We start from the raw sequence: 22,353 nt of genomic DNA on the forward strand, positions 1-22,353 counted from the left end.
CAGACCCAGACTGCCTACCTCAGGATTTCTCTTATGTGAGAGAATAAACCCTTGCATGTTTAAACCACTGTTATTTCTAGACTCTTGTAGTCTGTAATTTCTAATGACAGAGGAGGAAGTACTATCTCCCCAAATCTTTATGGATGCTACACTGGTTGGGTTATTATTAGAGCACAGGCAATTTTTCTTTTTCTTTTCCAAAATTCATAATGACTACAAATTTTTTTTATTACAAAAAAAAAAGCTTTAAAATAGCAACTAACAAAATCTAAAAAGAAATTAAGAGACTCTGAACAAGGAAAATACCTAGGTCAAAATATACAATAGGGACTTCCCTGGTGGTGCAATGGTTAAGAATCTGCCTGCCAATGCAGGGGACACGGGTTCGAGCCCTGGTCCGGAAAGACCCCACATGCCGTGGAGCAACTAAGCCCGTGTGCCACAACTACTGAGCCCGCACGCCTAGAGCCGGTGCTCCACAACAAGAGAAGCCACTGCACCGCAAGGAAGAGTAGCCCCTGCTGCTGCGCAGCAATGAAGACCCAATGCAGCCCAAAATAAATAAATAAAATAAATTTATATATATATATGATATACAACTAAGCATACGACTAAGCCTAGAATGTGTCTGAGCTTTCTGACTGCCAGGGGGAAAAGGGAAACCTAGTCAGACCTATGGTTTCTCCAAAATGCAGAGCTAATCCGTAGTACACTCTTCTTACCTCCAGAGAACACGACAGATACTCAAAGAAAACAGGGTTCTTCTGGCACAGATTTATTAAAAAAAAATTCTGTGGGACTTTACATAAGAGGACCTTGAGTGATGTGATAGGTAATGTCCTCCTACAACTTTTTTTTTTTTTTTTTTGCGGTACGCGGGCCTCTCACTGTTGTGGCCTCTCCCGTTGCGGAGCACAGGCTCCGGACGCGCAGTCTCAGCGGCCATGGCTCACGGGCCCAGCCGCTCCGCGGCATGTGGGATCTTCCCGGACCGGGGCACGAACCCGTGTCCCCTGCATCGGCAGGCGGACTCTCAACCACTGCGCCACAAGGGAAGCCCCTTACAACTTTTTTTTAATAGCAAATGCAGTAGAGAATTAATTTCCTCAACGCTTGAAAAATGCCAAGGGTTTAAAATTGAATTTGATTCGGTGAAGGCAATGCTATGAGAGGTTTCTAATTATTACGGTCCAGATACAGAGCCTTGAGCTGAAGTCCTGAGGAGCAAGGCGGTTCTACCGCATGTTGCTAGGGCCACCTTCCTTGAACTTCAGTGGGCTTAAGGACTTGATGACCTACTGTGTGCCTGGCTCTGTACTAAGCATTGTGTAGAACCACAGTTAAGTCAAATTATCATTTTAACTGGGGAGAAAAAGAAAAGAAGTTTATGTTAGGGCTACATATACTTTAGAAACTTGGGGACAAGAATAAGTAGTCCAGGAAAAAAAAAAGTGGGGAAAGGACTTAAGGAGCAGCTAGAACTAGAACTGCACCTTAGTGAAGTATAGATTTAGAAGAAGTGTGTGTAAGTCTGTGTGAGAGAGATTTTGTGGTGTGTGTGTGTGCACGATATACATTAAACAAGGAATTAATTGGCAATTGTAGAATAAAACTCTTGATATTCATTTTAACTTATCTTGCTGCATTTTATTTTATGGTCTTCTTTCTTTCTAAGTTTGACCTGCCACTAAAAATGTATATTCTACACTTGTTCCAGACCTAACAAACTTAGCTTCTATTGCGCTATTTTGTGTGCCCCTTCTCCCTTTCTGGGCAGGTGAAATCCAGTTAAAGTGCACTTCAGGCAGCTTAGGGCCAGGTATGCGGAAGATGGAAAGGAGACATCTCCCCACCCACACCTCACACGCACCCGATCAGCACTTCCTCCACCCTTCCCTGCTCCCACCGCAGTCTCCTTATGAGTGAGATTTAAGTGCTGTAAATGATAGTTAAAATTCCATTTGTCTTCTCGACATTAACGAAGAAATCCAAGGTGCTGTCAAAGGCCCAGCAGTAAAGGAACTTTCGGTATTGCCCTCAGTCTCTAAGACAGGCTCCACTGGCATCTCCGCCAGTGCGAGGGCCTGGGCTTCTCACTGTTCCCCCATGACTAAGGGCGGTATTTTAAGATGGAGGCACAGATTCAGTGAGAGACGCCCAGTCTGGGGGTTCTGAGACCTGGGTCCTCGTGCCTGCTCTGCCCCTTCTCAGTTGGTGACCTTGAACAAGTCCCTTAACCTTTCTGGGCCTTAAAGAACTCATTTGTAAAATGAGAGGATTAGATTAGAAGTCAATGTTGTTGCCAAAGGTCTCTCTCAGCTCAAAATTTCTGAGATTCTAGGGATAGAATTGCAGTCCTTGGCTAAAGAGCACAGGAAACACTCTCTCTGTGCTCTGTAACAGAAGATAGCCCTGTTTTCCAGACTACTTCATGGACCATTAAACAGTAAAACTCATAAGAACTAACAACCCTCAGGGCCTTTGTTCTTCCTTCAAATAAGTTAAACAGTTCTATATTTTCAGCTGTGCCATTTATGCCAATAATTCCATCATATTCATTCCACCTCCATGGGTGAGTGATGATTTCAGCCTTGGAATATTAATGTTCACTGAAAATCTAAAACTGACAGTGAAGAAAAAAACAAGCAGAGCCCTCAAACACAAAAGACTCATTACCTGGTATAATGGCGTGAATACTGTTCTCCCAAAATCCATGTTCACCAGGGACCTGTGAACGTGACCTTGTTTGGATATAGGGTCTTTGCAGATATAATCAAGTTAAGATGGGGTCATACTGGTTAGAGTGGCCCTTAACCCCATGACTGGTGTCCTTGTAAGAAAAGAGAAATTTGGACACAGAACACAGAGGAGAGACCATATGAAGATGGAAGTAGAGACTGGGGTGATGCATCTCTGAACCAAGAACACCAAGGATTGCCAGCAACCACCAGAAGCTAGGAGAGAGACAGGGAACAGATTTCCCTCAGAGCCCTCAAGAACCTGGCTGACACTGAGAACCTTGCTGACCCCTGATTTTAGACGTCTAGCCTCCAGAACTGTGACAGAATAAGCCCAAATGACCTCTCATGACTCAGCTGTTCCACACCCCTGTTCTTCAGAGGCTGAAGAGACCCTCTGCCACATGCTTTCGGAAGTTATCCAGACAAACTCCAACCAATACATACCAATAATCAGCTAACAACAAGATACTCCCAGGCTACTTGTTAACACAAGGCAAATTGTATTCTGTGCACAAATGTTTACTAGCTTGGCCTCTTTGCCTCTGTGATTCAGCTGTCAGGACCATCCTTTCCTCTCCTGTTATAGGAAAGTGAGGGAGCCCAGAGACGGAGACATCACGGGCTGGGAGGGGAGGGCCCTCTTTCCCTTGCCACCCAAAGGACCTGACAAGCAAACTTCAATACATACGTGGGTCCCATGGCAAATACTCCTCAAGGAAAACCAAACCAAACTCCTAAAGGATTTCTCTCTTCCAATTCCAATCAGGTTGAAGAGGCTTATGTTTAGGTTCAGGCCCTGGAGTGAGGTAACCCCCGTGTCAAATCCTGGGCCCGCCAGTTCCGGTGTTTGTCTTCGGGCAAGTTTCTTACCTCCTCTGGGCCTCCTCTGCGAACTGAAGGTGTTAATACACAGAAAGTATTTTAAAACAATCCTTGACATACAGTAAGTGTCCATCCTCCAAATATAAGCCATCCCATCCCCACCATTAAACTCTCCTCCATTTTGCCTAAGTAAATGCTAATCTGACAGAAATTACCACAAAAGATACTTTTGCCCAGCTGACACAGAGGCCTCATCAACAATGAAATAACTAGTGGATCCACTGCTTGGGCCTCCTCCAACAAGTTTAAAATTAATCCCAGGACACACTCTTGATTCTTCTAACGTGGAACCGTGTTAGACCTCATAAATTGTTGGATAGTAAGTGTTCATCACCAAGGTCCATTAACAGTTCCAAGGTGTGTTCTCGTTTCTGTGCTGAAAGGGGTCTGGCGGTGCACAGCCTGGACCCCCTCCTTCCGATACACACACCCTCTCTCCTGCCAAGGGACCCCTCCTTTCCCGCAGAGAGACCGTTCCTTCATCTGCACCTCCTTCCTGCAGGTAAAACCACTCGTGTCTGGCCCAGCTCTCCTAGCAAACCTCTTCAATGCCCTGAAATAGAACCCTACGCCAGCATAGTAAGCCTCAGGCAGGCTACCTTCCTCAAGAAGGCCCTATGAGTAGTGTAGCGGACAAAAACCTCACGTCATCCCAATCTGTCAGCCTTTTTGGTGGCAACTTAGATAAAAGTAGTCAACCCAAAATGTAGGCAACACGACACCTTTGGGGAGAAAGCAGGGAGGAAAAGGGCCAGTTTCTCCCCCCTTTATCTGCCATTTAACTAAAGAAATCAGGGCTATTGCACACACAGAAAAAAGTAACTCCACAGAAGGGTAGAAACAAGCCCAGAGCAGACTGCTAGGACAAAGCCCGGTCACCCCCCACCCCCGAGCTGTTTCTCTGCACTTGTTAAGTGCTCACTGCCACGCGGCTGGGACAGAGTCAGAGGCACGGCCAGAAGGTTCTGAGGTATGTCCTAGTCTACCCAGACCTGCGTACCCTTGATAACCCGGGCCGCTTTGGGCCCCACTCTGACCTCACAGTGAGATTTCGATTCCCTGGGTGAGCACCTCTGCCAGCAGCTCACAGCACTACCTCTCAGCACAGCCAGGCTGTTCTAGTCCTGTGTGTCCTTCTCCCAGGGATAGTCCTGTTGGCTGAGTCTTCAGGGTAACCGGGTTTTGAAATTCCCCCTCTCACCACCGCCACTACCTCAAGCCCCAAATGATGGAGAGCCCTGGCAATGACGGGGCCAAAACCCTGTTTTCCAGAGATGCCAAGAGACACTGATTGATTGATTAATTAATTAATTTTTGAACATTAAGCATCAAGTACCCAGACCCTTTCCCTCAGCAGATCAAACCAGGGAGCAGCCCTGGGGGCCTGGGATGTGGGTGGTGGCAGGGAGACTGAAAGCAAGATCTAGTCCCACGTCCCTTACAAATCAGGTCCTATGAGGTGAAGGGAATGTCCTAAGTCACACACAGTTTGGTAAAGAGAAGAGAATTTACAGATAATTAAATACATATAGGTTAACCTCACTCTCAGTTGCATTCCAATTTAAGAGCTTGAAATTGCCTTTTTGTGCAAACTCACTCATGTGATAATAGTTTTATTTAACCATATTCTTCCACAAAGTCATAAGGCCACACATTCATCCTGCTGAAATTTCAGAAAATGTCCTACAAGTTTCTAGTAAGAGGAAAGTTACCCTATGAGAGAAAATGTGAACCTCGTGTTTAAATATCAGGAATGGCTACTAACCCACAACTTTCACAAACAAAGTCACTAAACTAAAAAGAGCTGGAGACTGAGTCACCAGTTAAGCATGCACATTTAATTGGGCACTTTTACATGCATTTACTAAATTACTGAAAGGGAGCTGGCCTCTCTCATTATCAAATAGTCTTGCTCAAAGAGTAGTACTTTCAAGTGGAGGACAACGGGTAAAAGCACTTAGTAAAATCACAAGCAAAATTGCTTTCTCTACCATCAAGAAACCATTCAATGCACACCTGAGAACAAACCGAAAATCCTAAGCCAGATGTTTCCTCTATGGAGATCAGAGAATTTTCTAATAGGACAGGCATTTTAATGGAGAGATTTGATAATTCTAACATTGTACTAAAAAACATATCCTGCAATTAGGGCTTCCCTGGTGGCGCAGTGGTTAAGAATCCGCCTAGCAATGCAGGGGACACGGGTTTGAGCCCTGGTCCGGGAAGATCCCACATGCCGCGGAGCAACTAAGCCTGTGCGCCACAACTACTGAGCCTGTGCTCTAGAGCCCGCGAGCCACAACTACTGAGCCTGCGAGCCAAAACTACTGAAGCCCGCATGCCTAGAGCCCGTGCTCCGCAACAAGAGAAGCCACCGCAATGAGAAGCCTGCGCACTGCAGCAAAGAGTAGCCCCCGCTCGCTGCAACTAGAGAAAGCCCACGTGCAGCAACAAAGACCCAATGCAGCCAGAAATGAATAAATAAATTTAAAAAGACATACACTGCAATTAAAATCTGTAATATCAAAAGAAAATCTCAGTTTGCCTGAACCCAACAAACCCAAGTGCCCAGTTTACTGGAATTTTTAAGAGATAGATACAGCTGAAGAGAAGAGCATCTCCAGATTTATTCCACAGATGAAACTTCTGGGGCATGTGCTGGAATCTCACCAGCAAACAAGCTTCCAGAAGGAGGAAACTGGGGATGGGGTGGGAGGCACGGCCCTTGGCTAAAAATCATTGACCCCATGGAACTCACTAAAACAGAGAAGAAAGTTTCACCCAGAGCTGCAAAACAAAGCACTTACAGCTACCTTCAGTTAATGAGAAAATAAAAATCATCAGGAGTCCCCATTCCTGAGCATTCTGGGGTGTCCCAAGGGCCCCAGAGCCAGAACGGCACACAGTGCCGTTGGAAGCTGTAATGGGAGCATTACCAAGGGCAGCCCTTTATAATCCTGACACTTGCCTTTCACTGCACAGGCAGCAAGAAGTAGATCTGTGAGGAGACCAGACCCACAGGTCAAGCCCCTCGCCCCCCCACCCCAGGGAGAGACACTCCTGCCCACTCGCAAGGCCAGGGGCAGGGCTGAGCTCCTCCACCCCTCGCCTCTCTCAGTTCTGGGCTCTCTGATGATGAATTTTGCCAGTAGTGAGAACAGTAGCTCCCCTCAGGGCTCAGTCTAGAAAGCAGGTTCCGGTTCTGGGCTTCCTGTCCTTCCGAGACTGAGAGAAGGTTCTAGGGGCAAGGGTATGCAGCGCGCATGGCATTTTAAGGCATGCTTTATTTATTTCTGTTTTATATACCTCGGGCACTGTGACTAGAAACAGTATCTCCTGCTAGCTTGGAGTAGTAAGCTTAAAGGTCACATGGATTCCACTGTGACAAGTGCTCAAGTCCTAGAAGACAAACTCCACCAGCTAAATACAGATACATATGAAGGACTGATTCACACTCATGCCCTTAGGCTAAAAATGAAGGACAGGATATTAATGCGAGATAGTCACCCTTCTGGGGCTGAACAAGCCAGCCCCAGTACTGGGCCTCCAGGGAGCCCCTACCCAGCCTCTGCCATCAGTCCTGCCGATTCTGAGAGCTAGACAGAGCCTCGTCCCCAACTTCTAGGTCACAACCCAAGTGGAAGGACCCAGACGTGCTGGATTCTGGATGTCAGAAGAGGGAGGGAATCCCATCTGTGTCTCCATACAACTTGCTTCCAATGGTATCTGGAATTATTCTCCCCTCTGAGTATGCTGTGCTGTGTAGCTCTGGGCATATCACTTGTCCTCTCTGAGGATTTTGAAACTTATCCTAAGGGCCTGTGTGCTATAATCAAATGACAAAGATTATATTTTTTTCTTCCAGTTTTATTGAGATGTATTTCACTTACAGCACTGTATAAGTTTAAGGTGTACAGCCTAATGATTTGATTTACATCATGAAATTTATCACATAAGTTTAGTGAACATCCATCACCTCATATAGATATAAAATTAAAGAAATAGAAAAAAAATCATTTTCCTTGTGATGAGAACTCAGGATTTACTCTCTTAACAACTTTCATAAATAACAGACAGCAGTGTTCATTATATTTATCATGTTGTACATTACATCCCTAGTACTTTTTTATCTTATAACGAAGTTTGTACCTTTTGCCCACCTTCATCCAATTTCCCCTCCTCCCAGCCCCTGCCTCTGGTAACCACAAATCTGATCTCTTTTTCTAAGTTTGTCTGTTCGTTCGTTTTTGAAGTAAAATTGACCTACCACACTATGTTAGTTCCTGTTACACAACACAGTGATTCAATATTTCCATACTTTTCAAAATGATCACCATAAGTCTAGTACACTATGTCACCATACAAGGATATTACATAGTTATTGACTATATTCCCCACGTTGTACATTTCATACTGGTGACTCATTTATTTTGCAACTGGAAGTTTGTATTCTTAATCTCCCTCACCTATTTTTTCCACCCTCTAGCAACCACATGTTTGTTCTCTGTATCTAACTCTGTTTCTGTTTGTTCATTTTTGTTATGTTTTGTATTTTTAGATTCCACAAATAAGTGAAATCATACAGTATTTGTCTTTGTCTGACTTATTTCACTTAGCATAATACCCTCTGGGTCCATCCATGCTGTTGCAAATGGCAAGATTTCATTCTTTATTATGGCTGAGTAATATTCCATACTATATATAGTATATATATACTACATCTTCTTTATCCATTCATCTCTGGGTGGGCACTTAGGTTGCTTCCATATCTTGGCAGTTGTAAATAGTGCTGCAGTGAACATAGGGGTGTAATTTATCTTTTCTAATTAGTGTTTTTGTTTTCCTTGGATATATACCCAGGAATGGAACTGCTGGATTACATGGTAGTTCTATTCATAATTTGATAATAATGAGGAACCTCCATACTGTCTCCATAGTGGCTGTACCAATTTACATTCCCACCAACAGTGCACGAGGGCTCCCTTCTCTCCACACCCTCTCCAGCATTTGTTATGTGTTCTCTCTCTCTTTTTTTTTTTTTTTTTTTGTGGTACGCGGGCCTCTCACTGCTGTGGCCTCTCCTGCTGCGGAGCACAGGCTCCAGACGTGTAGACTCAGCGGCCATGGCTCACGGGCCCAGCCGCTCCGCGGCATATGGGATCTTCCCGGACCAGGGCACGAACCCGTGTCCCCTGCATCGGCAGGCGGACTCTCAACCACTGCACCACCAGGGAAGCCCCACACCCTCATGGATAAAGCAGTGGTTTGTAAAAGAAGAGGATAGACCTCCCCCTGCAAAAAAGTGTGTTAATATCACTGGGGGAGATATTTGCAAAACTACATCCTGCTTCTGACATTCCACCCTGCTCCTCACGGGTACCAAAGACACCAGCTTCATTCTAAGCTCTGTGGGGACTATGAAAGAAGTATAATACATGGCATCCAGGAAATAATTAGCAAACAGTGCAAATCCATGTATAATTCAGAATGAAATCTTGAAGTTCCAACTATAAATACTAGAGGAATTCAAACAAAGGAGGCAGAAAGAAGAAGGAGATGGGCTCAGATAGCTGGAGAACCATGGGAAGGGATGGAACAGAAGAAGAGAAAAAGGAGGGGTGGGTGCAGACCTCAAGCTAGCCTCACAGGCCAGCCAAGGCCTGAGGATGCTGGGCAGCCAGGAGAGTGGCAGGCAGGGCAAGAGGGACAGGTTTGGGAGCAGTGGGAGTGAGTCACTGTGGAGGAAGCTTCAGGGTTTTTACTTCCAGGGGGAATTCCAGACATCAGCTTGGAAGATGGCACCTTGGTAGAGCCTACTGTGCTGGCCCAATGGGGGACTGATGTGCTTCGGTAAGTGTGAGAAGGCTTTGTTTGGCTGTGTGTAACCTGACCCGTGGGATGTTGGACAAACATTGTCATTCACCACGTGAAAATCACCCCAAGCCGCCATGACAGCTAAGTAGTTTTCGTACAATCTGCTCAACTATACAGGAGTCTTCATTTTTAGGCCATCCCCTCCAGGCCCTAAAAATCATCCTGTTTCCTCCCTTCACATTTTGCAAATACTCTTTCATAACTAGAAAATCAGCAAGCCTCATTTCCACATAAAAGTGATGATTCATATCCCTTTGATCTCTGTTGGGGATTCCAGTCTATGCCCTGCTAAGTCAATCCTCAGTGTAAAATTGTATACTAGTTTAAATTTAGGGTGTGGAGCATGGGTGGGCACTCTGTAAATATTTATTGATTGACTGAGCCTGTGGGAAAGGCCTAACGCATCACCATTCTGATCCCTTGAGCAGAATTTTCTCATGAGGAAATTATTACATTAGGCTGAGAGGTAGGGGCCATTATGAGTAACTGCCATACTACTGTGGATCAAGAGAAGAAGCTCAGTGTGACCTGGGCTGTCAGTAGCTTTTGGATATTTTAAAGAACATTTTGAAGTTCAGGCAAATAATTATCCACTGAAGTGAAAGTTTTCCACTTTTCATCACTCAGAGAAGCTCACGTCCAATGCCATATTTCTTTTCACCTTTTCCCCTGTTTATCTAAAGTTTCAAAGAGTTATAAATCTACTTCAGAAACTGCTCACCAATAAAGAAAGAAAGAGAATTCAAAGCAAAAACAGGCTGTTCTATGTAGCAGAAGGAAGGAAAAATGCCCAAAGAGAAGGTAGGCAGAAAACTATCCATTGACTGTTGGCATTCAGATAAATACTGAAATACCATTAGAAGACTCACGATTTGTGCTTTTCACTCCAAAACATCCAATGCAACAAAATTGTCTATGGCATTTTCCAACTGATGTGAGCTTATCTGATCCAGAAAATATAAATTTGAGTACAATTAATCCTAAGGTTAACCTAGATTGAGAGGTTAGTGGAAATTAAAAAATAGGGATCCTTTTTAATATCTAAGAAAAATGGAAAAATCCTACCTTAAATATCTGTGGTATCTGAAACAGGTTTATGTAAATAGGTCAGAACAAGTCTTGTTACAAAGATTTCTACCTCATTGAGATGCTTCCTGTGGGTGTACACGGATGGTGGGGTAGTAAGGCCACTCACAGTAGGGTGACAGGCTTTGGGGACAGATAGATCTGGCCTGAATCACAACTCTACCACTTACTGGTTGTATGACTTTGGGCAAATTTCTTAACCTCTTTGCACCTCAGTTTCCTTGCCCATTAAAATGGGAATGATAAAGAGTGTCCTATTATTAAAATGAAAATTTTAAATGCAAACACAATCCTTGGCAATGGTGTGTCCACCAGACATGGCAGAAGAGGGGCTCACTTTATCCAACAGGGCTAGAGGGTCCCAGGGCAGAGACCAAAGTCTGTGTCTTCAAGCCCAGTTAGTCCAGGTCCTGGACTTGCCTATGAGCTATCACTACCAACCCCAATTTAACCATCTTCTGCAGGTGACGAGTAGATCACGGATGTACTACAAGTTCCTGTATCCATTCCAGACCATTAGCTTATCTATCAGCCCCCCAGAGAAAATATTAAGTCTGTGAACCACAGGTTAGGGGTCAAACCCTCATCCTGGGAACCAGTAAGTGCTCTCTGGCTAATGCCAACTAACAAGTCACCATATTTTCAAAAGGAATGAGCAGAACTAGATGAAAATAAAATTCCTATTTGTGTAGCTCTACAGTTTATCACAGGCTTGTGATTTAAATACATGACCTCAGTAATTCCTCAAACATGTCACAATGGCTTCCCTGGTGGTACAGTGGTTAAGAATCCACCTGCCAATGCAGGGAACATGGGTTCGAGCCCTGGTCCGGGAAGATCCCACGTGATGGAGCAACTAAGCCGTGCACCACAACTACTGAGCCCACGTGCCTAGAGCCCGTGCTCTGCAACAAGAGAAGCCACCGCAATGAGAAGCCCGCGCACCGCAACGAAGAGTAGCCCCCGCTCGCCACAACTAGAGAAAGCCACATGCAGCAACGAAGACCCAAAGCAGCCAAAAGAAAGAAAAAAAAAAAAACATGTCACAAAGTGCATTGGTGTTGACATGGAAACCAATCTGTAATTTACTGTTTACAAAGTGTGTCCTTAGACATTACCTCATTTGGTACTTATGACAGTTCTGTGAGTTATTATTAATGCCATGGAGGAGTCTGAGGCCTCGAGACCCACCCTGGGCCAGGCCTAGAAAAGGCTCTAGGAATACAGAGAAGGCACCTGTCACAGAGCTGGATGGATCCTGATCCTTTTTGCCCCACTGACAGACGCTCTGCAAGTCCTCTCCCATCCAAAGAGAGCCTTAAAGAAATTTGCATTCCTCTCATAAACTCTTTGGTGGCAAAGTCAAGATTTCGCTTGCAATTTCAGAGTAACATCCAGCTTTCTACGGGGAGTCAATAAATAGACTGATGGGTGATACTAATGATAGACGGAGGGAAATGGTCTGTATTTTCTAAATTGGGGAAAATATCCTTGGCTATAATCTCCTTGGCATTTTCTATCATCTTACTATTTAGAAGGGCACATTTTTCAATGTCATTGACAAGAGTGAGTGAGCACTTTATTCACCTGATCGGAATAGAGAAGGGAATTGTAGCCAGGGTATTATGGAATCTGAGAAGCTAAAGTCTACGGTGTGAGTACATTCCAGGCCACACAGGGAGCTAGCTGTGAGGGGCTGGGAGCTCAGCAAACACTCATGGAAAACCACCTCTGGGCTAAGCATGGGCCAACGGTGGGGCAGAGGGTGTCCAGGCTTCAGGGGAGAGCCTGGATGGCAGAGGCCCAGCAGAGAGGGGGCTCAATAAATGTTTGTTGAAAGATTCCAGTGCAATTACATCATCCTGGGAATATTGTGCTTCCCTCAATTTTTCAAAAGCAGTAATGTCATAATTGGATACTTGAGAGAAGTTAATAGGATGCCAAACAATACATACAGATTTGCTAAAATCCATCGTTCCATGTTAAGTGAACAAAGCAAGGAACAGAACAACAAGCACAATATGTGGCCAGTTATAGAAAAAAGAAAGATATAGGATAGAGATATACACACATTTGCTGCGATATGCATAAAATACCTCTGAAAGAATATATAAGATATTAGTAACATTCATTGCTTTGGGGGAGGTTTTTTTGACTGTTTACTATGTCACAGCTTTTGACTCTTATACTGTGTGAGTGTATTACCTGTTCAAAAATAAATAAATAAATATGTCTACAGGGCAAATTATCCAGTTTCTCCAAAAAAAACTGCAGGGAAAAAAAGAAAAGGAAATGGACTTGTAGTTTAAAAGGGACATAAATGGCAGAGCCATCAACCACAGTGTGTGAACCTTATTTGAATCCTGATTCAAAAATGTTAAACTGAAGAAAAGTACTTCTGACATTTTTAGACACTTAAAAATTTGAACGATGACTAGATAGCTGATGATATTAAAGAATTACTGTTAATTTTTTAAAGAGAAATAATAGTACTGTAGTTAGGTTTAATAAAGGAATCCCTATCTCTAAGAGATATCACAGAAATACATATAGATACAACTGTATGATATTTGGGATTTATTCAAAATTGATGTGAGCTGGGGCAGTGGCTGGTAAAGAGGAAACAGTGGTGTTGGGTAGCTGGGAGTTCCCTATACAATTCTCTCTACTTCTGTATACCTTTAAAATTCCCATAATAAAAGTTAGTAAGTGAATGAATGATTATTTAGCCACAGTACAAACAGTCTCAGTAGTCACTGAGGTTCAAGTTCACACCTGGCTTTCAGCTATGGTCAAACCTCCACTGTTCCTGGGCTAATGAGTTACTTGTGGAGAATAAGCTTCAGGCTGCTCCCAGCTATGGCCCTCCTGGTAAGTGTGTGGGTCATGTAAATATCAATAAGAAAACTTTATTACTCACTCCAAAATTAAACAAAAAGAATCAAAGACATTACTTTTGGAGGGCTCCCCTCCACTGGTACGGACACTTAGTGTTGACTGCACATACAAACAGGATCTCATTCAGGTGGCACGGCAATGATGCAAACTAACTCTTCATTTCGACTCAATGAATATTTCTAAAGTGTTCAACACGTGGAAAGGAGCCATGCATGAGACAAACATGACTGGAAACATCAGTCATGAGGTTAGATTCCTACGCTGGGGTCTTTCAAACTCAGGTGCTAGTTGGCCCCCTCTACGGGAAAAAAATGGTCCCACTGGATCCTCTGGGGACTTTTTAATCGAATCTTAAATTTAAATTGAATTACTTTTATTCGATTATTATTTCTTATACTATTTCTTAAAATGTACGAACATAAAACCAGACATAAAGTTTTCTTAGCACTTTTACAATTATGGAGACTAAAACGAATGTACAAATAAATACAAATACAATTACCCAAATAGTATAATTCAGGTTAACTACACTAACGTAATGAGGCTGATGCCATTTCTCAGACCTGAAATCCCCAAGACAACATCAGGTGCTCCCACCCACTCCTGGGCAGGTTGTATGAGTACCAGGCGCAGTGTGGTGACTGTTCTTGCACCCCTTTCCTCTGCTGGGACCCCCGTTTCAGCCTTCCTTTGCACACTTGGCTTCACCTGATGCTAGCTCCTCCTCTTCACGCTAAGTCCATCTCTGTATTTTTCTCATAGCAGGTTAGCCTGGTTCTAACTCATCAGAAATTCACACACACCTAAGGGGCACTGAGGTGGTGTGTGCCTGGACCTGGATATAATTAGGTCATCCCCGTGATACAGGACATATTTTTAAAATATTTCCAGTTATCATTAACATGAAACCTAAAAGTCTGAGTGTTCTTAATTTAAGGAGAACTCAAAGAAACTCAAGAATATACCCTTGGCCTTGGACTGAGAAATACCCATAACACAGAAGGAATGTTGTGGTACTTACTTTTGCTGGAGGAGAGCAAAAGGTGCCATGGGGACTCAGGTGATAAGTCACATTATATCTCAGAAACAACGGGAACCACCACCTGACACATTACATCAAGAATTTAATGAGTGTAAGCATACGCTTCAGAAGCCTGATGTGTAAACCCATCACATCAAATGGCCTCATTCCAAGTTGTGGAGGTCCCACCCCAATTTCCCTCACTCCTCATCGTTAACAACTACAACAGGGCACTATATTATTGTGGGTTTTTTAGTACTTTTTTTTTTTTGGCCACACCACGTGGCTTGTGGGATCTTAGTTCCGCGACCAGGGATCAAACCCAGGCCCTCGGCAGCGAAAGCGCGGAGCCCTAACCACTGGACCGCCAGGGAAGTCCCAACATAGCACTTTAGACATGAACACATCCAGCCCCTGCTGAGTCTGAGAACAACTCCCACCAACAGCTCACATCACTCTAAGATGCTACAAATGCACATCGACATTGTGTGGTCGTACCACCTAAAAAAAACACTGGGCACAAAACCATATCAAATGACGCCATGGCTAGGTTAGCTGGCTAAGTGAATGGCCTGGTTTCTCAGCAAAAGAACAGCTGGCACTGTTTAAGGAAACTGAAAAAGTGGAACCCTCCTTGAATAGAATCCTCTACCTCAGACCCTCTGGAAGGCCACGATTCCGTTTCCATGAGCTCAACCTTTTTATCAATCTAAATATGCTCTGTTTAGAAGGCTGCTCTTTATCCTCGGATACGGACCTTCCCACATTTTGGGGGTTAAAAAGTCTTTTCTTAAATGATGGCGATAATGGGAGATGACAGGGCTTTTTTAATGCCTTATTTGAAAAACTTAAGATTTGGCAATCCTATGTTGGACTTCCTGATTTTTTTTTTTTTTTTTTTTTTTTTTTGCGGTACGCGGGCCTCTCACTGTTGTGGCCGCTCCCGTTGCAGAGCACAGGCTCCGGATGCACAGGCTCAGCGGCCATGGCTCACGGGCCTAGCCGCTCCGCGGCATGTGGGATCCTCCTGGACCGGGGCACGAACCCGTGTCCCCTGCATCGGCAGGTGGACTCTCAACCACTGCGCCACCAGGGAAGCCCCCTGATTTGTTTTGTACTGCTCTCATTGACGTGACTAAGTAAACAGTACACAAATAAATGCCTAGAGTGACTGTGCAGAAATGGGGCAGTTTTTTCGAAGGTTCTATCTCTTCTACCCCAGAGGGACTGGGAAGAGGCTGACTGATAACATCACCTCCCTCTCCTCACATTACATGACACAGCATCTGTGGTACAACTGATTGATGATGTGGACACCCAGCAAGGAGCAAAGATCAGAAAGTAATGACTCTCAATAGACTGGCTGACTAACACCATAAAGATTCAATGCAATTCAACACTCTAAATTAGATTGGGGGGGGAAATAAAAACAAGATGAAGATTAAGGCACATTTTTTTTATAGATTATTCCCAGGAGGATTGTGTTCTATATTTTTTTAAATATTTATTTATTTAATTATATTTTATTTGGCTGCGTCAGGTCTTAGTTGTGGCATGCGGTATCTTTCGTTGTGGCCTATGAACTCTTAGTTGCAGCATGCGGTATCTTTCGTTGTGGCCTATGAACTCTTAGTTGCGGCATGTGGGATCTAGTTCCCCGACCAGGGATCGAACCTGGGCCCCCTGCATTGGGAGCACAGAGTCTTAGCCACTAGACCACCAGGGAAGTCCCAAGACACATTTTAAAGAAAAGTGAGAAACAAAGCAACAGGCAATCACTGGGAGCCACAGAAGACCATGAGACCATGTTTAAACCAGCGTGGTTATCCAAAACATAAGGGCAGCCACAGAAAATTCAAATGTGAAGACCCCCTAAATTCTCTTCTTAGAATAATCATCAGCAAAAGCTTAGCAAGGCCATGTGAGGCTCAGAGACCTTGGTCAAGTGATATGGAGAATGGGAAACACTCCTAATGAGAGCAACAAATATCATATTCCCAAATGTTGTTTGGGAAAAATGCTTCACAGAGGCACAGGTGTGAGAGCTGGTTTTTCATGGGGTGAGAGAAAGGAAGGGGTAGGGCCCTTAACAAAGCTTTCCAGACAGGAAGTCCCGTCATGTAGGGCAGGGTTCCTCTCTGATGCCCAAGGGCGAGAACAAACAGAGAGGGGGCTGGGGTGCAGGAGACAGGATTGGACGTGGTAGAGATGCTGAAAGGCGTATCAGGAAGGCCGGGAGCTTTCCCTGGAGACCAGAGAAAGCACAGCAAGCTTTCCCAGGCAATTCCAGCACGTTCTGCCCAGAGGGCAGGTGAAGAGCCTAAGGGCCAGTGCTCCTCAGTTTTTAATGTCCCCACTCTCCCTTCATAGGATGACCTTCAGGGGAGGCCCTCCCCCTCACACGGCCTCTTCTCAGGCTCAGAGCTGCAGGACAGAGAAGAAAAATATTTGCCCCCAAATAATCCACAAAATGCTTTAGGATCTCCATGTGAAGCTGTTGCCTAAATAAGACTGGTTCTTAGCAGCCTTAGAAACAGAATTGAATATCTAAAATAGATCACCTTCGTAAAAAATGAGGCTGAAGCTCTTTCCATACTGCGAAGAAACACTAAGTGAAAGAAGGCAAGGTTCCAAATAGCATGTATCGTTTGCTACCGTTTGTGTAAAAGGGAAAGATAATCATAATGGATTTGCTAATAGATGTTATAAAATATTTCGGCTGTGCCTGGAACACCTTTGAGGATGAAGAAATCAGTACACTGCTGCCTCTAAGGAATAAAACTAGGTGGTAGGAGTCTGGGGTGGACAGAGATGTATTTACTACTTCACTTTTGCACCTTTCGAATATTTTCTTTCATCATGTAAATGCATTACCTATTAAAACAATTTTTCAAATTAAAAACACTGAAAATTTTAAAATGTAAAATAAAAACAAAATAGTCTTTCTGCAGCAAACCAAACACCCTTGTTAATTTGGACAGCTGTCTTCCTGGCACACACCAGATGCTTAGTTTGTTGAACTTAATGAAGCTCCACTAACACAACAAAAGAAAATCAGAAACCAGGCAAACCCAAGGGTATCAGTGTTCCAATTCTCTAATAAGCTCTTTACCTGTCTGCTACTTAACTATTGCAAAAGATCGGAAAATGGGTCCTTGGGTCACAAGCCCTGTTCCCAACTGGGTCCAGTGCGCAAGCTTCCTGGGTAACAATAGGTCTGGTGGCCTGTCCACACCAGCCATTTTATAAATAGAAAATGTTTAATCCAAAAACATGATGCCTTGGAACCAAGACCACAAAAACAAACATGCAGATATGAAAATGATCCTGAAGGGAGATAATGTCAGCACCTGCAGGGTATCAATGCAGAAATAGCAGCATGAGGGTTAAAAACAACATGCACTGGCCAAAAAGGTTGGAACGTGCAGAGCTGCTATAAAATCCTAATGCCAGAGCACATCAAGAGGCGGCCTGAACTCCCTGTGCTCTGTTCTAGGGACAGCGTAGCCCAAGATGAAACAGGAAGGCTTAAACACCCCTTGCCCCAGTCACCTATGCTCTTAAATTGGTCAAAGAGTACTCAAAACCCACACTGCAATGAAAACGGGAATACTGTAAGCAGTAGGTTACAGCAGAAATTCTGCCACGTGAATTCCATTATACTGGAAGGCTCTCCCTCCTAGGGCTTTTCAAAGAGACAGGTTTTAGGCAAAGAACAAGGCAGACTTCACCCCAGTCTTCCATAGGACCAAAGAAATTATTTCGTGCTCTGGACAGAAGCTTGGAACAAGGGCAGTGGGGAACCACTACACTCTTCGTGGGCCCTGCCAGAGATTCCCAGGAGGAAGGCAGAAGTGGAAGAAGTAAGGAATAACAGCAAATAAGAAGCCCTTTCACCAAGACGTTATGAGAAAAGAGAACAAGAGAGAGAGAGAGAGAGAGAAAGGGGCCCTTATTAGTACACAAAGAAACTAAAACAATTATTCTAAGATAGCTGAGTTCCAGAATGTCTTAAACAAAAAATCCAAACTCAGAATCAACCCTTAGGAAGGTGCCAATCAATAAATAGTGATCATCTTTGCTTCATTCTAGAAAACATGTAAAAACAGAGAAGGGAAAACCCAAAGTGACCGGATTCCTGCAAGAAATAAAGGTGACAGGTATCTTCTGATTAAAAGGGAATTGGATGGCAGACTGAGAGTAGATATTTATCAGAACCGTGAAGGTGATAAAGAGAATGAAGGTGAAAGTAGAAAAGAAAGGGAATTTCCCCAACTAGAACGAGAGGAAAAGACCGTTCCGCTGCACGTCCCATCTGGTTTATTTCAAGCTCAAGAAAAGAACAGGAAAAATGCAGTAAAATTAGTGAAAGAGCTAGATTACCAGCAAGAATCAGTCATACACTTGTGTTTCTGCCAGGCAAGGCAGGCGTTGCTGGTGCTCCCCCTGCTCCAATGACTAAGTAACTTACTTCAATGCATTTGACACACGATCCCTGAACTTCCGAAAAGCACTTAATACAGTGGCTCATGAAATCTTAATCTAAAAATGTTCACCCATTTATAATCACGCTGCGGCACACTGACAACTGGGAAATAGGGCCGAACAGAGGGAATAGATATTTGGAAGGATGCCGTGGAGATTGGTATCATCAGGGACTTGGTTTATCACTTTGAGGGATTTCCCCCACCCCCTTTTAAAGAGAATGAGATTTGGAGTCTAAGAAGAGTGTAATTACAACGAGAGGACTCACAGAGAAAATGAATTACCTGATTCAATAAAAGACAAAAATAAGAAATGAAATTCGACATGACTTGGAAAACCCCACAGACATATGTGCTAAATACAATGAAATCCGAAATATATTTAATGCACTGGGGGAGAGGAAGCAGGGGAAAAAATTAGCTCCTGATAGAAAATACTGGGTGGTAGGTATGAAGAAAAGCTGTATAAAAAGGCAACAGAAGATCGTATTTGGCAAATCTATAGTGCTTATTGTGTGCCAGGCACTGTTCTAAATGCCTCAGATATAGTAATCTTCAAAACAACCTTCTACTCTAAGTACCATTATTATTCCTGTTTTATAGGTGAACAAACAGAGGCACAGAGAGGTTAAGTAACTTGCCCAAGGTTACAGCTAGTAAGAAGCAGGGCTAGGATTCAAATCCAGGCACTCTGGCCCCAAAATCTGTGCTCTTAACCTCTCTGGACTCCCCTAGAATTTCAACACAGAGAGCGAGATAAGCAGTCTAGGAGTGAAATACAAGTCATGCACTGGTAGATCCAGGGTCAACAGATCATGGTTCTGTGATGACCAGTCAGTCCTGTGACCTCCCCAGGCCTTCGTTTCCTCACCTGTGCATTGAGAAGACGGATTAGACGAGCTCTACCTAAGGTGTTCAGCTCTAAAATGCCGCAAGTTCATGCAACAATCAGCAGTATATGGACAGGTCTGCTTTCTGATGGGTTATTCAAAGGTTAATTCATCCTAAAACAAGCAGCAAACTTGCTATTAAGGTTCTTCCTCTGCCTCCTGACCTTCAGAAGATTATTCCTCTTATTATATAATAATATATATAATATATAATATATATATATTACTCTAAAAATAATAGATTATTCCTCTATTATGCCTCTATTCAGGCAAATGACAGAGGGTAGTGAAAGGGGTACTGCATGGTTTTTCTTTTGGACTCTACTTCGTGTGGTTGCAATGAAATGGCCCTCGAAAAGCTCTGGGCCAGATCACATTAACTCTGCCAAACCTACAGTCCCACCCAGGCACCTCTCAGGAGTCTGATTTTGGAGCCTGCCATTGGATCTGGTTACTGGAATGCAGGTGAAACTGACACACTGGAGGTGAAGCAACCAAAGGAGAGGAATCAGGAAGATTAAAAGACGCACGCAGCCCACAGTAGTTCAAATTAAGGAGTTTCATAATGGCTAAATAAACCTTATCTTCTTGGTATGGTCCGTTCTCTTTGCTAACACCCCCTCTTGAGAGTTGAGACCACAAGTTCATTGTGGATGAATTCAACACCCACTTTTAAAGTAATGAGCCCCCAGCAGTATTCTTCTCAAGGTAGGCATTAAAGGTCAGAGTGCATCTGTGAATGGAGAAGGGCCTTACAGGTGGGTCATGCAGTCCTCCCTTGCGAGTCCCTTCTAAGCATCCCTCACAGGTGGCACCTGGCCTCTGCCTGGTCACTTTCAAGGTCGAGGTGTTGGCTGCCTTGCCTAGCAGGGCCTGCGCTGCTGGGCAGTTCTCACTGTGAGGAAAGGCCACGAAGCTCCTAGAACAGTGCCTGGCACGTGAGCGAGCTAAATAAGTGTGCCTCCAAGTGGGTCAAAAGCTGCCTCCGTACAACTTGAACCCATCATTCCTGGGTGTCCCCCTGGAGCCCAGAAACGCAGAGGCCCCTCGGATATTCGGGGCTGTAATCAGGTCCCTCGGCCCTCTCCTTGCAGGTGCCGATCCCGGATCTCCATCACCAAGGCTGGAAGAGCCCCTCCCCAGACCCCAGATGTCCCAAGAGTGCGCACTGATGGAGGGATGGCCGGTAGGGAGGCCGCAGTCGGGGTTGTCCCCATCCTCGGTATCTGAGGCTGAAGGGGACAAAGGGCTTTCAGGAAGGCGTATCCCACCCGATGCGTTTCAGGCTGCCTCCCTCCCCGCCGGCCCTGGGGACCACCGCGGCGCCAGGTGACAGGCCTCCCGAGGATCCGGGGCGCTCAGGCTGCGGCGCGATGGGCCGAGCCACGACAGGGACCGCGGGGCTCAGGGGTTTGGCCCGACTGATCGGCGGCTCAATCGCGGCTTAGCGGAGCTCGCTCCGCCGTGGCTTTACCTGCTTGTAGTTGACTACTGCGGCCCAGTTCGCCCCCAGTCAGGTTCCCGCAGCTCAGCGGCCGCCGCCGGCGCTCATGGAAATGCAGCCGGAACCCCTGGCCAGTGCAGCTCCCGCCGCTACCGGCCCCGCCCAAGCAACTGCCGCCACGCCCCTGACGACCGCTTCTGCCACGCCCCTAACCACGGAAACCCGCCCGTTCATTGGGCCGCCCAGCCGCTGCTCTACTAGCCCTTCACGTCCATTGTACCCGGAGGGTAGCCCATTGGTCAACGGAGCTGCTCCTCAGAGCGGAGGCGGAGCCCTTAGCGAAGAGTTCCACGACAATTGGTTATTTTTGACGTCTGTAGCCTGTAGGCCGAGACACTATAGGATAAAGCCAGCCCGGAGGGGGCAGGGAAAAGAGAGGAGGGCTACTGGAGGGGTCTTGTTAGATGTTGACTGAGGCAGGGTGCAAAGAGGGAGGCAATTGTGACCGCAAGCTGGGTTGGGCGATTGGGTAATGTCAGGTCGTCTGGGGTTGGGAGGAGGGAAGCCGACTGGTAGTTCAGCTGCCGGGTCTGATGGCTCCAGGCCGACAGGTGGACTCACCTGTAGTCCAGGACGCCAGGGGCAAAATTTGGGGTCGTGTCCCGGGAGAGAGGAGTCAGGTTAGTGAGTCACCAAGCCTCAAGGAGAGGAAAGGATGAAGAAGCATCGGCTTCTGGCCCCTTCCAGCTAGGAAAGGGTGATGGGGCCGTGCCAGGCAGTGTGGACCTCACTTATTGTCCCACTGTTCTTTCAGCCCTTAAGACGACCTTTGCCCAGTTGGAGGCAGCCTGGAAGAATGAAGCCTTTGGAATCATATCTAGAATTGAACTCCCTGTTGGCATGTACATGTTGTACAGCCTTAAGCAAGTCACTTAACCTTTCTGCATGCATCCTGATTTTTTTCATTTGGCAACTGGGAGTAACAATAGTAGTTGATGAGAAGATTAAATAACTCCGGTAAACGCTAAGAGTG

At 45.0% G+C, this 22,353-nt stretch overlaps 1 protein-coding gene across 2 annotated transcripts in view; it reads right to left on the reverse strand.

Annotated features, from left to right (window-relative positions):
• Positions 1–21,473, reverse strand: part of ABHD2 (abhydrolase domain containing 2, acylglycerol lipase) — a 102,865-nt gene extending 81,392 nt beyond the window's left edge. Inside the window, exons 1-2 of one of the 2 annotated variants that reach the window (XM_081227009.1) lie at positions 21,351–21,464; positions 14,503–14,584 (exon numbers count right to left, since the gene is read on the reverse strand). The gene's annotated coding sequence lies outside the window, so the exon portion shown is untranslated. Of the gene's footprint in view, positions 1–14,502; positions 14,585–21,350 lie in introns of both variants that reach the window. The other variant, XM_081227008.1, reaches the window with a different exon arrangement.
• Positions 21,474–22,353: the final 880 nt, after the last annotated feature.

The sequence above is a fragment of the Mesoplodon bidens genome (assembly GCF_964165515.1).
Source record: "Mesoplodon bidens genome assembly, chromosome: 3".
In the NCBI taxonomy this organism is placed as follows: Eukaryota; Metazoa; Chordata; class Mammalia; order Artiodactyla; family Ziphiidae; genus Mesoplodon; species Mesoplodon bidens.